This window comes from Parasteatoda tepidariorum, chromosome X1 (genome assembly GCF_043381705.1).
Source record: "Parasteatoda tepidariorum isolate YZ-2023 chromosome X1, CAS_Ptep_4.0, whole genome shotgun sequence".
Taxonomy (NCBI): Eukaryota; Metazoa; Arthropoda; class Arachnida; order Araneae; family Theridiidae; genus Parasteatoda; species Parasteatoda tepidariorum.
The window spans coordinates 11,531,654-11,546,704 of NC_092214.1; the positions used below are offsets into that span (position 1 = coordinate 11,531,654).

The 15,051-nt window shown below is 31.2% G+C and overlaps 1 protein-coding gene across 1 annotated transcript in view; it reads left to right on the top strand.

Moving 5' to 3' along the window:
• The window catches only part of LOC107436183 (troponin T), an 82,220-nt gene that overhangs the window by 16,845 nt on the left and 50,324 nt on the right, over positions 1 to 15,051 (top strand). Inside the window, exon 3 of the mRNA XM_071187413.1 lies at positions 5,584 to 5,623. The gene's annotated coding sequence lies outside the window, so the exon portion shown is untranslated. The remainder of the gene's footprint in view (positions 1 to 5,583; positions 5,624 to 15,051) is intronic.

Sequence of the window (15,051 nt, forward strand, 5' to 3'; positions counted from 1 at the left end):
AAAACATATTTTATAAACTAAATGGTTTGTTCATTGATTTGGTGAATGGCGCCTATACGCTTCATTTCATTTCTTACATAAAATATAATTTTTCATACATGAATTTTTTTTGTGTCTTTATGAATTGTAAGTGTATTTCAATGAAAATAAAACCACATTTTTAAAAATTTCTATGCTTGGCCTAAAATGGGTTCATAAAGCTATGTTTTCATTTGGAACATATTCCAGTTAATTTGAGCTTTGTCACAGAGGCAAAGTAGATGAGTTTTTCCAACGCTTCATGTTTTTTAATATATTTAGAGCATTGCATTAACGAGGATTGATATCGTCAGTTAAGAAGTCAGGGAAAAAAAATACTTGGCATACAAAGATCTTAATTTTTTTCTTCTTATCACTCACAAAAGTGTTTCTACTCAAAGCAGCCAATTTCATTTGAGGAAAACATTTTTTTTAATGTTTAAAAGATTTTAACGGTATGTGCGCAATGCGAAAAATAAACTTAATTCAATTGATAAGGAGGACTTCAGTGGCATATCAGATCAAAATCTTCAAATTATTTGAAATACGTATATATATNTTATTATTAAATTTATTCTGATTAATTTGACACCAAAATTTTGTCAATACCCCGAAAACTTCCGGGATTATTATTGTTTTTTACCAATCTGCAAACCTTAAATTCTCGAAATCAAAATTTGAAGCTTCTGCGCAAGGTATATTCAGTCCTATTGCAGCTAAAGCTTTAAAATTTGGTATGTATTTAAAGATAGGTTAATTTAATTGAAGTAAAAATTTTAGGAATCGAATTACATTTTGATTGTAATTTGTTTTAAAAAAATTAGTTTATAAAAATGAAGACAATTTTTTGAAGTGTAAAAAGTAAAAAAAAAAATATTTATTTTCAATATGTATCTATGAGTTTAGTTTAATCATAAGAATATACGTTTGCGCTGTTATAGCAAGTAGTTTAAAACATTTTTAATTATTTTTCTGCAATTAACTGCGGAAAAACTGGGGTTAATTTTTGAAAAAAAGTATATGTTTTCAAATTTTTTAACTTCTACAAAATAATTAATTCCGATAGATTTAAAAAAATTATGAATAGGTTTGAAAACCTTCTAGACATTAAAACATATTTAAAAAAGCTGTAATTCTATTTTTAAACTAACTGCGTCCTTTCCGAGAATGCTTAACTATTTTGCTGTTACGTAAACCTTTAAGTAATGCATTTTTTCTTGGTTATACTAAATTAACAGTAAAAAGGTCTAGTCATATAACGTAAAAATTGTTTTAAGGAATATATTTGTGTGTTTAGAAGAAGGACATTTCTGTAATCATTCTGAATAACCTAATTTTGTATTACAAATATTAAGAATCAAATTTGTGGTGTTTTTGTCAGCGTCTTGCGAGATATGTTTGTAAATAAATAAACAAAAATGCGTAGCCTCTTCAGAAAAAGAAAATTAAAAATTTATGAAAATAATTTTCAATTTTATTTTTAAAAAATACATTGTTTAGCAAAGTATCAAAAGATTTCAACCAGGATTAAGGAAAATTAATAAGGTAAAAGAAATTAATTACTTTGATGAGAGCAAAATAATTATGATATTTTTATCATTTTATTTTTAACACTGACTGTGAATCATTTTTAATTTTTTTGCATGGATTTAAGTATCTTATTAATACCTACTTTTTCTTAGTTATTTTTTTTTATAACCGTCATTGAACCGCCGACCCAATTTTGGGTTTACGACTACTAATGTTCAACTACGTAGCCTTATAATTTTGAACCCAATTCAGAAGACAAGGGAGCTCCTGGATCAAATGTTGGGAGAAATTTGCCTACGTGGAGGACTTTTTGATGGAACTAATCCGAGAACCTCCCGCTGTTAGCCAGCCTAACGGCAAAAAGGACTCTAACCCATGATCAGTCTACCACTGAGGATATTTCACGTAGGCACTGTGGTCGTTGCGAGCCGGAATTCGTACTGATCAGCCATTGCTAGGATTCGAACCCGGCTCACCTCACTGGAAGGCGAACGCTCTATCCTAAGAGTCATCGCGGCTTATTGAAAAAAATATCTATAAAGTGAATGATCTTTCTTAAATGCTTTTACATAGAAAAGTATTAAAAATATAATTTTACCTCCAGGAAAGACCACCTCTATATAGCGACATCCTCTGTATAGCAACCACCTCTTTTTACGTCCACTTTTGGGAGGAAGAAAACCTTTAGAAAGGTTTCAAGCAAACCTCCGCACCAAATGCAGAAAAGGTTAAATAAGTTAACTCGAAAAGTATCAAAATGAAAAATACTAACAAAACAAATATGAACAAAACCAATAGGTAAATTATAATGTGTTCACAATATTTTTGAGTGGCTCTTATTTAGCGAGCTCTATTTGACGATTTCTGCAAGTTACTTCCAGTTACAGTCAAACGATTCTATCAATGATTTAGTTTTAGAGATGAAAGTTAAATTAGGAAGAATAAAAGTTATTTTAGAAAAAACTACGCTTCTCAAACCAAATCTCCCATTTTTTAAAGCAAATCAATTTTTATGATATAAAACTAAATGCAAATTTATACAAAAAGCAAAATTGCTAATTTATCTAAAATAGTTCTATCATTTACATAATTATATCAGTCGGGGTCATTTTTATTGACGTTCAATTTTATTTATCGATCCTGTTTGCTTGAGGCCAACGCAAGTGGTATTTCCGCACCAATAAAATGAGACTGAAGAAAATCATATACCTTCGATATCATTTTGAAGTCAATGGAGATAACCCCTAAGAACTTCATGAACGAACATTTTATTGTGGAACAGAGAGGGCTTTTACTCTATAAAACGTTAGTAAAATGATGGTCGCATGATATATACTACTTTTAATACACATTTTACTTATTTATTTATTTTAAAAAAGGAATTTTTTATAAAAGCAAAAACGAAGATGTAACACGTAAATACACATTGAAGAAGAAATAAATATATGAATGCACAGAAAAATGTATTTTTTGCACATATTAGGAGATAAAATTGAAAAGTTCTTTTCTTAAATTATGTAAACTTTACATTAGGCTTTCTAAATTAAAAAATTTCTAAATTAAGAATGTATCTATGTAAAGCTGATGTAACAAAATTGTTGACACTAAACAAATATGTATTAATATTATCTTAAAAAATAAATAGATTTTGTAATATTTAAATCCATTGTTGCAACATAACGTGTTTAATTGAAAAAAAAAACTTACGTGTATTTGGTTATCCTGTTAATTCTTAGAAATGAGGTAATGGTTGAAAGTTAAGTTTTCGGAATAAATATATTAGAAATAAAAAAAAGAATACAGTCAGATCTCGATTTAACGAAGTCTGTAAACCTGGATAAAAAGTTCCGTATTTGGAAAATTCGTTAAATAAAAAATCACCATTTGAAATACTTAAACAACACAAAACTGATTTTAAATTCATAAACACTAGACATAATTAAATTAGCAATTGATGCACCTTTATCTTGTAAATTATTATCTACTATCGAATTGTTTCAAATAATTTTAACATTTCATTATAAGAAAGTTTGATGATTTCTTCTTCAGTTTATGTTTCTGTGGTTGCAGCTTCAGAATCAATAGAAAGAAAATCATTAATCTGTACAACATCGTTAATTTCGTGGTTCTCTCTTAGCTGTACCCACATTTTTTTCAGTTATTCTAATGGAGTATCATCCTCCGCACTTTCCAAATTCTTCGCACTGAGAAAGAATCCATCTTTAACCAAACTGTTTTGCAAACAGTACGATCTGTGACATCATAGTCTCTTACATTAGAAATTCCTGTTATGCTTTCTCGTAAATTGATTTTTGGCATGGAAAAAATCGTTAAATAGAAAATTCACTTCGCTATTTGGAACTTATTTTACTAAGAATTTTCCAAAATGTTCTGTGTTCCTGAAAAAAAATCGCAAAATGGAAGTTCTTTAAATAGAAGTCCGACTGTACCATAATCAGTGTGTCAGAAAATTGGAGTGAATTGAGCATGTTCTGAATAGTTTCAACTTTTCAAATGAACACATTTATTCGACTTTTAATTTACTATTTTTGATTATGACTTAAGAATTATTAAGAAATAACTGTGTAGGAAAAACAAGTAATGACTCAGTTTTGCAAAGAATCATCAATTTCAGAAATTTAGGGTAATCCCCACTCATTCTGGTTTGACCTAACATTTATATTTGCAATGCATATTTCAATTTTCATTTGAATGAAACGTTGTTTGTTCATTGCTAAATATCATTCTTAATTTTAAGTAAAAACATATAATATTTTATTCAATGCTAAGTTGTTTGTTTACAAAAGAGAAAAAAAAGGAGTTAATGGAATTTAATACGAACGGCGGTAATTTTAACTTTTCCAAACGTGCTCTAATTGGATTTTACGTTTAGAGAACATCTATTTACTGATACTTATTATATGTACCAAAGATGACAAATAGAATAAAATTCAACTGTCATCTTACTTCGTGAAAATTCAATTTAATTCTTAAAAATATAATGGATAAAAACAATTGTTGTGATTTTGAAATATAGTAATGCATGTATGCTTATCAAACTAAATTAATAAAGAAATACGTAATAAAAAATTTTAAGATGTAAATAATTTACATTTAATTTTAAAGAAATTATAATGTGTTTTCTAACTATTAAAAAATCTCGCTTTTTATTTTTCTTTACTTTTAACTAGACGTTTCTAATCCATATTTTGCAAGAAATCTCAGTTTAACAATAATTTTATTCATAAAGTTAATAAGATTACCGCATCTTGTTTTTCTCACTTATGCTAATCAACTCTATCAAAAAAAGTGTGAGCATGTTGCACAAATAAATCAGAAAACTGAGAACCAAATTTAATACATTTTTTATTTCAAAATGGTTTGTTTTATTCTAAGAAAAATATTTTTTGTTGTATTATGTTAATATGAAATAACATCTCAATTAAAACAACATTTATATGCTGTTATCAAAATATCTAAGCAATGCAACAAGATGAGCAGCAAGAAAAAACAATTGGAGAATTGGAGAACTATTTTTTGAAACATTTGTTCCAAAAGTTTCTCAGTCATAGAGTTAGCATTAGTATCATTTTTTAATTGTTATATAACTATAATAAACTATATTCTTTAACTTTTCTAGTCGTTAATTAAATTTTTTTGCTCCTCTTAATATCCTTAAAGTTGTTTAATGAATTCTTGTAAATACCCTTATTTTTAGTTTTTCTAGAGAAAAGTATATTCATGAATTATTTTTAATTATTTTAATGATATAAATGAATTTTCATAAAACAATAAATAATACTTTTAATTTACTTATTATTAAGGAATGTGTTGCCTTAAGCAACGAAAGAATTATTTACGTCCTTTGAGAACGAAATAAGCATCAGTAATGTCACATTATGCACTAGTATGAAACTGCATGAATAATGAGTATTTAGTAATAAATAAAATTTGTGCATAAAACTTGCTTATTATAAATTATCATTCGATATAAAATGAAAGATTAAGTACAAAATATTATCTTTTACCATTTAGTGAAGAAGAAGAGACAAAACCGGAAGTAGAAGAAAAGTAAGTACAATATTTTTATTTAGATGAAATAGCCTGATAACTTTCGTTGGGATAGTTCTTGTTTTTTAAATTGTGACAAATATAAGCCCACCGGACAAAAACTTAGTCACCCTTAGAGAAATCATGAAAAACATCATTTAATAACGTGTAACGTCACCTCTGGATTTGATAACCGCCTGGATTCGGTTAGGAAGTGAGTCCACAAGGTTTTGCAAATACGTCGAATCTAGTTTAAGCCACTCGTTGTAGATTTAATCGAGCAAAATCACCAAATTGCGAGGATGCTGATTTCGACATTTTACCTGTTGTTCCAACATGTACCACAAATTTTCAATGCGGTTAAAGTCAGGTGATTTTGCAAGCCAGCCGAGAGGAAATTGAGTGTCTGAGTGTTCATAAAACCAGTCACATATTCTTCCAGCCCCAAGAACTTTGCTGTTGTCATCTTGAAAATTAGGGGCATCGACAACACCCTCTTCATGATGATGTTGTCTGGAAGGCAACATCTAATTATTCAGAACGTTCAAATAAATATTTTACATAATGTTAGTGACCACCTCAATGAGGGAGCCCAATCCATAATAAGAAAAACGCCTCCAAAAACATGACAGACCCACCTCCGGTTTGAACCTGAGTTTGCACACATCAGGATGAAATGCTTCATCTGCTCCTCGTTGCACTCGATGACGCGCGTCTTTTGAATAAAGGCAAAAACATGATTCGTCAGACCAAATTACATTCCGCCAGTCAGCAACTGCCCACGTTTGGTGACTTCTTGCCCGCTGAAGTCGCTCAGCTTTAAGTGCCCATGTGAGCAATGGCCTCTAACGAGATGTTCGACTCCAAATGTTCATTGCATGCAGCTCCCTTCGCAATATTTTCTCACTCAGGTAGGGATGGATATTCATTTACTAACTGAAGCAATTCCTGTCTAGTTTGGAAGCGATTTTGATTGATAAGTCGTGAAACACGCGTCTGGTCACTTTCATGCAGGATCTTTTTACGACCACAATTCTAACAGCGTCTTTCGCGACCACGTGTATTACACCACTGCTTGTAGACACGTTGAACAGTCCGCTTTGAAACGCTGACAAATTTAGCAACTTCAGTCACCATATGACCATTGGCACGGCCAAACACAATTGTCCCTTTTTGACACTCCGTCACATCTTTACTCTTACCCATATTTACACACAATTTCCTCTCCAAACAAAATTATCTCCCTGATAGCTACTTGTCCTTGATCACATTGAAGCAGAGTGCCGGTAGTTGAGCACGTCACTTGACCACTGGGTCATCTAACAAAACCTAACGATTCATCGGTGCTTGTGCACTAGGGTGACTAATTTTTTGTCCGGTGAGCTTACATAATTTTATATTTCGAATGAAAAGATAAAAGTTTTGGTTTGATTGTCCTCCAAAAGTTTTCATATTTTATATACAAGCAGTCCTCAAAAGATGAGAAGAATGTGATTCTATTGATATTTATGCTATATATGTTACGGTGATTGTGATTAATCTGGTGATTATACATAATTATGCATAGTCACCACTAAACTTGGTAAATAGGACAAATTTTTGAAAATTTATCAAATTAACCGGTTTGTTTACATAATTCCCAAATCGTAATGTTAAATGTGATCCTAACAATGTGATAAGCAAGAAAGACTTTCACAGTTGTATACCAGAAATCAATTCACAATTTGTAAAGAAAAATTTATTTTGCTTAACGATTTAGCAATATCAATTCGAGAATGAGTTCTTTCTGGAGGTCAGGTATATCAACGATGTGGGACAATGCGAGAAGTGCAAATGTAAAAATTTTGGCAAACTTAGTAATTCTAAATGTCATAACAGTCTAATATGCTTAAATAAGCAAACTTAAAATATTTAGTAATTTGTAGTTACAGCGTTTAACGTTATTTGAAGAAAAAAATATCTCTAGAGTATGGGCATAGTTTGTTTTTAATATGTAACTGTAGTATGTTTTTTTTATGTGTAACTGTTTTATACAAGTTCATGTAGATAACATTTTTTTTTCATTTCAAGACACCAGTCAGTCTCTTATTCAAATTTTGTTCAGGCTAAATAATTGTATGCGAATTAAAATAACCATTTATTGACTTTTTAATTGTAAAATATAAAGTATTGTAATTCGTGGTTGCCGTAGTGACCAACGAAAAAATATTTTTCTGAGTAGTAACTACTCCAAAGAAAAAGTACTCTATTACTACTGTCTCAATCAGTCATGATACTTATCACATTTACCATTACGAGTTGGAAATTATGCAAAAAAAACCGGTTAATTTGATACATTTTCAAAAATTTATCATATTTATCAAATTTAGTGGTGATTATGCATAATTACCGGTTATTATATATAATCATCAGTTTATTACCGTAACATATACAATAAATATTTATTACCGTTAAAAGGCACTTCGCTATTAAAATAAAATTAATAACTTTTTTAAGGAAATTTTGGACATAAGATTACTTTAGACAATGAATATATGACAAAATCTATCGGCGTTATTTACGTTTGATTTTTTCGACAATCCTATGCTTCATACGTAAAAGAATGGCCTTATGTTACTCTAACCAATGATCCTGCAAATGCTTTTGCAAAGTCAAGACTATTCACCCCTTTAAAAATCAAATCCCACGATCAAATAACTAATCTTGTCATCGATAGGAAGACAGCCACTACTCTCATCAGACTAAGAACAAGACATCATAAAAACATGAAAATTTCTACAGATGGAACTAGAAAATATCAAAACTGTGGCAACTGTCTTAATGTGGCACTGACACCATATCATGTTTTTAGCTGCCCTGCAGTCGCTGCAGGCCTTCACCTCTTAAACTACCCCACAGAAGAGGATTTGTATTCATTTAATGCCATAGAAATAACAAAAACTACTCAAGCACACCATGAAATATGATTCAATAGAGGATACGACACCAACCACCAACCAGCCAATGATCCAACTACCACTGAGGATGTTTTACGTTAGCACTGTGGTTGGTGTGAGCCGGATGCGGAATTCGTATCGACCAGACATCGTTGAGATTCGAACCCGGTTCACCTTCATCGAAAGCGAGCACTCTATCCTCTGAGCCATCGCCGCTCTTACATTATTATATAATTACAAATGATAAATTAAAAAAAGATTTTCAGAACTAGTAATTTAATGGATGAAAGTTCACAGAAGTAACGTACAAAATCGTACTATAATTTTTACAGAAATAGATTAAAGTATGTACTCTAAACTAAAAACAAATAACTTTTCAAGTATTTAAGTATTTATCTAATGTTTTTATGAAATATTTCCCATCAAGAAGTCCTCCACGAAGGTTAATTTCTCCCAATACTTGATCTAGGAGTTCCCTTGTCTTCTGGTTTGGGTTCAAAATTACAACGCTGCGTAGTTGAACATTAGTAGCTCAACATTAGACCCATAAAATTGGATCGGTTGTTCAACGACAGTTATAAAACATAATATCTAGTGATACTAATATAAATTATCTATTGATGCCATTTGTTAAGGATATTCTATCATCGAATAATTGTCTTACTTAAACTTTATGCCTGTATTTTTTATTTGTAAACATTTAGAAACTATTTGAATTTATTTGTTTATTTATTTATTTTTCTATTGTATTGTCTTAGTTATCATGAAAACCCAAAGTGGGCCTTTATATTTGGAAAAAATATTTCTTAAGATATTTATCGAAAACTTTTGCAATAATTTATGCTAATTCTATTCTCTACATTTATTATTCAGAATTTTACTTTTTTCTGTGAATTAAATTTAAACTTCAATATTATCAGAGTTTAAAGTTTAGATCTGTGTTATGCTCTGACCTTTTGAGAACTTCCCATACATAATTTAATGCAATCTTTCCGCTTTGACGCTAAGACCAACAAGGAAAGCAAAATTTAATTGAAAATGATAACAAGTTTATTAAAAAGAGAAAAAGTTTAGAATAAGTTTTAAAAAAATGTCCGCCACACTTCCGACAATGCACTAGACAGTAATTTAAAATGACTCAAATTTTCCAATTTTAATTTAATTCTCCTAATATTTTGAAAACTCCTACAAATATTTTTTTAAAATTAATTCTATTCAATTTTCTATTGCTTGCAGTAGGTCATCCACATAAATAATAAGATGACGTTCTAAGTAAACTATCAGGTCTGATATAAATTTAATCTATTTTTCGACCTTGAATCACTCATACATCATTTTCTACATACAATAGAAAATATAGCTTTCACAGGTTTTGTATTAAAAAAAACAATAGGTCATTTGGTTATTAAAAATTAGTCATTATAATTTTTCTGATGTTTGGAGAGCTCGGGCTATTGGAAAAAAGATGGGGATATCTAAAACATTTTTTCTTTTTTGAAAAAAATAAAATAAAAACAAGTGAACCTGCTTAACTATGTAATTTAACTTATAAACAAAAAGAACTGAGTTATAAACTTAAATACTGATTTTTATCTTCTAGCAAATAGGGCTAATTTCTTATTATTATAATACTATACTCAATAGTGCTGCTCTGTTAAAAATTCCGAGCCAAGTGGCACCAAAAATCGGTATTCATTGGCTGGCTACATAAAATGGAGCTCAATTTTACCATATTTAGGTATTTTCACTAGCTTCTAATATCAGTGGATGGTTGCCCCAAAAGTGGGTGTTTTGAAGAAACAAAACGCCGATTTTTATTCTCTCTTATTTTTTTCTTTTATAAAAACAAAGGAAAGTTTCACCATTATTAGGTATTTTTAAAGCGCTCAAAAGCAAGTCCAGGTTGCTAATTACCGTAAAAAAGCTATTTACCGGATTTACCAAATTTATCAACTATTTACCAAATTTAAAAATTCAGCATAAAAGAAATGAATTCTAATTAATGCAAATAAAGTATTTACTTTCCTAAATGAGTTGATACTTGAAACAACATGAATGAGTCGTCCCGAAACACAGAGACCGAGTTGTAAAGAAAATATGGCGTCGTAAACAAATATCAATCAGTTTACAGTCACGGCCAAAGTTTTATGTCTTTTACCAAATTTTGGTGCAGTCAGTTGCACTATGGAATTGTGTCACGATCATAGTTCACAATTTATGGAGTTCAGACTTTGTGGCGGGGGGAGTTCTTACCGTAGAGAAACTATACTCAATCGGTGTGTTGCTGCTGATGAATTCACGGCATTTGTGTAGTTTATTTTGTTTTGCTACGTCAACTCTCTTATGTTCTTTCGTTTATAAACTATCCTTATTTATGGCCCATTACAGTTATAAACATTATTTTTAGCCCAGCTTATTATACCTTTACTAACGGTTTACGTACCCTATCAAACAATGAGGATTTATTCCTACAGTAGTACTATTTTGTTTCATTTCGATAACCTCTGTTCTCGGTGTAAGATCGGCTACCACTCGGTCTTGCCCACCCTCCCCCTTGATGTGTGTCAATGCTTAAAACAAGTAAGTTGTAAAAGAAGTTATCATACTTAAATGAATAATATTACTAAATTGTCACATAAAATAAATATGTCTGCTTTTTTACACTAATATTCTCGTATTTCTAAATTCATCATAGTTAACATGTTCTCTCGGTCTTAAGACCGGGTGGTTTGATGTTTTCCAAAAAGCAATAATTGATTAAAGAAAGAAGAAAATCTATGAATTTTCAGGAACGATATATTGTATAGAACTAGACAATGAATATCTTGATTAAATCTGACAGTGTCTAGATCGAGCAGTTTAACTTAAACAGTCCTTCGAATTTCAGCTAGGTGATCTTACCTCACTATTTTAAACAATGAATATCTTGATTAAATCTGACAGTGTCTAGATCGAGCAGTTTAACTTAAACAGTCTTTCGAATTTCAGCTAGGTGATCTTACCTTACTATTTTAAACAATGAATATCTTGATTAAATCTGACAGATCGAGCAGTTTAACTTAAACAGTTTTTTGAATTTTAGCTAGGAGATCTTACCTCACTATTTTAAACAATAAACATCTTGATTAAATCTGACAGTGTCTAGATCGAGCAGTTTAACTTAAACAGTTTTTCGAATTTTAACTAGGTGATCTTACCTTACTATTTTAAACAATGAATATCTTGATTAAATCTGACAGTGATTAGATCGAGCAGTTTAACTTAAACAGTTTTTCGAATTTTAGCTAGGTGATCTTACCTCACTATTTTAAACAATGAATATCTTTATTAAATCTGACAGTGTCTAGATCGAGCAGTTTAACTTAAACAGTCTTTCGAATTTTAGCTAGGTGATCTTACCTCACTATTTTAAACAATGAATATCTTGATTAAATCGGACAGTTTTTAGATAGAGCAATTTAGCTTCAACAGTCTTTCGAATTTTAGATAGGTGATCTTACTTCACTTTTCTTATGAAAGAAAAAAATATCATTTAAGAATTAATCTGTTACAAATTAATCATTAATCAGTTGTGAGAGCGGCGATGGCTCAAGGGAGATAGAACGTTTGCCTTCCAATGACGTGAACCGGATTCAAATCCCAGTCATAGCTGGTTGATACGGATTCCGCATCCGGCTTGCACCGACCACAGTGCAAACGTGAAATTTCCTCAGTGGCAGACGGATCATGGGTTAGAGTCCCCTTACCGCCAGGCTGACCGTGGGAAGTTCTCGTGGTCTTCCTCTTCCTACAATGCATATACAGGTTAGTTCCCTTGTCATCTGAATTGGGGTCAAAATTTCAAGGCTACGTTGTTGAACATTAGTAGTCGTAAACCCAAAAATTGGTTCGGCTGTTCAGTCACTGTTATAAAATAAAATAAAATCAGTCGTCGGGTATCATTCAAAAAGTAAAATATTTATCTTGTTTTATTTTTCCCCATAAAATACATATTTACAAAGAAATTATACTTTAACTTTAAAATATTCACAATTTCATATCAACGTCACGGAGAAAAGTTTTATTTAATTTTATTCTGGTCCTTGAATACGCAAGAAAGTTATTGAACCGATATGCAAAGCTTCGTAATAGCACAAGTAAATTCTTAAATAAAGTAACATTTAATTACAGATATTTTTATCTCACTCTTTATTAGAAAATGCAAAAATAGACGGAAAAATATTACATAGAATAAAACGCTTAACGACTTTTGATTTCTTTTTTTGGTTCATTTTAATTCAAATCTATGTTCAACCCGATAGCGGAATTAACGGAGTGAAACTGAAACACTATCTTCGTAAATCTAAATTTGTCTGCGACCTCAAAACAGTGACGGCGAAGATTGGAGTGAAAAATTCAGTTTAATCTAACATACATGCAGTAACATTTGTATAAAAACTTTGTTTAAATTTACGTTGAATTTAATACAATGATACAGAAAAAAAATGGAATAAATCCCTAAGTAGATAAGCCTGTAATCAAGTTACAGAAAAAAAATCCTTGCGGCGTTCTTTCAACTTTTTAACAAGAACAATAATTTATTAGAAACAAATATAGAGATGTTTTTAAAAAGAATCTCGGTAACCCCCCCCCCCCAATTTGTTTGTTTGCTTTAAAAAAAGAAGAAAAAAAAATATTGAACGAAAACTTAGATAAAAAAGTGTGAGCAAATTCCGGCGGTTGGAAGCGAGCAGGAGGTGAAATAAAAAAAAGGTTGGAAAAGGAAATTACTGAGAAACATGGCAGTGCATTTTATTGTTTTGTTTTTTGTAACACATTACTCACGCATATGGCTTATAGTGTTTTCCATTATTTTGTACTTTCTTTTGCAGTTTCTTTTTCAGTAGTGTACTATTTAGTTGCTAGTTAGATTATTTCTGATTTCTTGTTATTGATGCTAGTTGGATTTATGTACAAAATTGCAAATGAATCAAGAATTTAGTACCCTCTTGAATGGTGGAGCATTCACGTTCTGCAGTTTCTGTAAAAATCCCGCTAAATCAACTAAATGTTGTCCTGCATATGTGTGTACGGAGACAAATTTGATGATTTAATCGAGCAGACGCAGACCAGGAAAGGGTGGTTAAGTGACCGTCTTGTTGAAAATTCGGTCCTGGGAGCTCTGTCATGAGTGACAGCACATGTGGCTTAAGAATGTCACAAACGAACCACTGGGCTGTCACGGCACTATTATTCAATATTAGAAGCAGAGCCGCGATTGCTCAGTGGATAGAGCGTTCGCCTTTCAACGAGGTGAACAGGGTTTGACTCCCGGCAATGGCTGGTTGATACGAATTCCGCATCCAACTTACACCGACCACAGTGCTGACGTGAAATATCCTAAGTGGTAGACAGATCCTGGGTTAGAATCCACTTGCCGTCAGGCTAACCGTGGGAGATTCTCGTGGTCTTCCTCTCCATGTAACGCAAAAGCGAGTTAGTTCCATCAGAAAGTCCTCCACGGAAGCAAATTTCTCCCAATACTTGATCAGGGAGTTCCCTTGTCTTCTGGATTGGGTTCAAAATTTCAAGTCTACGTAATTGAACATTAGTAGTCGTAAACCCAAAAATTGGGTCGGCTGTTCAATGACGGTTATAATATAAAATAAAATATTAGGAGTAACGTGCCAACTGTACGTTGGCGAAATCTTTTAGTCACATTTGTAACCACTCATGGTAGGGGTCCTATAATCAAATTTTCAAAAAGAAAATGCTCGGCCGCACTCAGTATGGATGCCAAAGGAGTGCTTTTTCTGTCCTGCTCGATCACCAGATTTGTCTCAGAATAGCATCATAAGAGAAGCATTTGTCTAATTTGAAGCATATTTGAGTCAGCAAGTAGAACAGTTTTCAAGTTTAGTTGATTTAGCGTTGTCTTTACAGCAACTGTGGAACAAGATACAGCAGGATATATTACGGAACTTGTACTATCGCATCGCATCCTGTATTCACACTAGAAGTAGTTCAAGATGATACTAAACTCTTCGTTCATTTGTATTTTCTTCAGCAATACATGAGGACTAGAAATATAAAACGATATAAGTACCAAAAAAAAAAATCTTTTTTTTTTACGGAGAACGTGTCATCAACGCTCAGTAAAAAGAGTATTTTGTTGACGTATGACAAAAATATCACGATAAATTTGCCATAAAATTAACAATAACGTTAAAAAAGTATTTAAAAAGTAAAGGTGAGAAAGTTAGGTTAATATGTAAAGTGTTGTTGGCTACGAACCCAAGGGAGTAGAACAAGAAGTGTTTTACATTTTTCGGATTATTTTTTCTGTCGTTTTCCATTCCTCAAATGATCCTTTTGCTTTGATTTTTAATTACTTACTTATATCAACGTTCTACTTGCGTATGTAGAATTTTGTTCAAACTGTAGAGAAAACATAGAAAAAATTACAGAATAATGAAAAAAGGAGAAGGAAAAAAATAATTAAATGTAAAAATTTAAAAAAATTAATAAAAATCCAAAA